This window comes from Elephantulus edwardii, unplaced genomic scaffold (genome assembly GCF_000299155.1).
Source record: "Elephantulus edwardii isolate Elephantulus edwardi_28Jun2011 unplaced genomic scaffold, EleEdw1.0 scaffold00402, whole genome shotgun sequence".
NCBI classification, from domain to species: domain Eukaryota; kingdom Metazoa; phylum Chordata; class Mammalia; order Macroscelidea; family Macroscelididae; genus Elephantulus; species Elephantulus edwardii.
In genome coordinates, this window is record NW_006400152.1 from 748,893 (window position 1) to 750,697 (window position 1,805).

Consider the following 1,805-nt stretch of genomic DNA (forward strand, 5'->3'; position numbering starts at 1 on the left):
CTTCTTGAAGATACATAATGCATGCTAATTTCTGTCTTATTGAACTTCTTAGAGTATATCTAGAGAGACTTAAATATACTCAGAAGTTGAGAGAAATTAAAACCAATGCTGATTTATCATTGTTTCATCCGCTAAAGATTTAATATACATAGAGACAATGCTAAGTACTAGAGAATCAAGCAGAAAAATCTGCCTTCAAAACCTTTTTCTCTATCAGAGGAGGAAATAATCCAAAATTTTGGCCCAAAATAATTTTTTATTATTGAATGGCATAGAAAAAATATTAAATGGGGTCAGAGGATAGAGAGTGCTGGGGAAAATCAGTGTTTATAAGACAGGTAAAGATGCTTGACTGGTTTGTGTAAAGGCTTCATATAGTTAGGGAAAGTGTCATATAACTATGGTTGATGTGATGTAGATTGAGGAGATGAGTGTAAAAGTCTTGAGATAAAAATAAGCTTGTAACATGTTACATACAGGAGAAGAAAGGAAAATATGAGGAGGCTAAATACTCCAAGGAGACTAAAACTTTGTTATATTTGAGGAATTGCAAAGAAACCAGTTTGGCTGCAATGCAATAAGTGAGTAATCTGGAAAGCAGTGTGCAAAAATGTTGAAAGAGTGTTAAGAATTTGACGTTAACTTCAAAGAAGATGGGAATAATTGGAAGCCAATAGAAGGTTTGGGGTTTGGGCCTTTTTAAAAAATAATTTATTTTGTTACTGTTGAATAAAATACATATACATGAATGGCAAAGAAAACCTTTTTCTAGACAAAATTTTAATGTATGCAATTCAGTGCATTGATTGCATTCTTTAAGTGTGCAAGATTCTCATTCTTCCTTTTAAAGTTGTTCCTCCAGTATTAATATAAACTACTTACCTCCTAAGCTTCCTATTTAAATTGTATTGTAACTTTTATTTCATAAGAATAGTTCATTAAAAGAGCACAAAAACCTCAAGAGAGACATTCTGTACTAATGAAGTTAACATGTGGCTTCAAAACAAGTACTTTAGGGGATATTTTTATTTTAAAGCTTAAAAATTTAAAAATTCTATCAGGGCAATAAGTTTTGTGGGTTTATCCACTTTAACAGCTCTAGAATATCTGTAATCATCAGAATTTGAAATTTTATCAGACAGTTCTACCCTTCCTTTTTAGGCCCTATGATGAAAACTTTCAGTAATGGTAGTTTGCATACTATTCAATTCTTCTGATCTCAAGGCAAAAGAGGAATGGAGAAGCTCACCATGCACTCCATTTCCTCCTCCTGTCCCTAACTCTTCTAGTCTCCAGCTGAACCAAAACCAGTAACGTACTTTGGATGGCAGCTTGTAAGCTTTTAAGATGACAAACACTAAACAATGAACTATAAGGCAAAATAGAAATAGTTTATAAATAACAAGATATTAGGCCAATTAACAGGGATAACTCATGACACCAGAGCTCTAAACTTCCAAACCAAGAAACCAAAACCTCTTGAGGTGTTTGGCTATACAAAAGTAGACTCAACGGCTACTCTTTTTGTTGTAAAAATACAGATATTATACAGGACAACTGAGTTTTTACAATATTGTTGTTGTTTGTTGTTATGTGCCGTCGAGTCGCCTGCAACTCATAGCGACCCTATGTACGACAGCCCTTAACTCCGCTCTGTCCTGTGCCAATCGCATTGTCTCCAACACTCTCATCCCAATTATCCCAGTCACTGAATCAATCCACCTCATAGAGGGCCTTCCTCTCCTGCGCCATCCCTCCACCCTCCCAAGCATGATGTCCCTCTCCAAGGACCGGTCTCTCCTCAC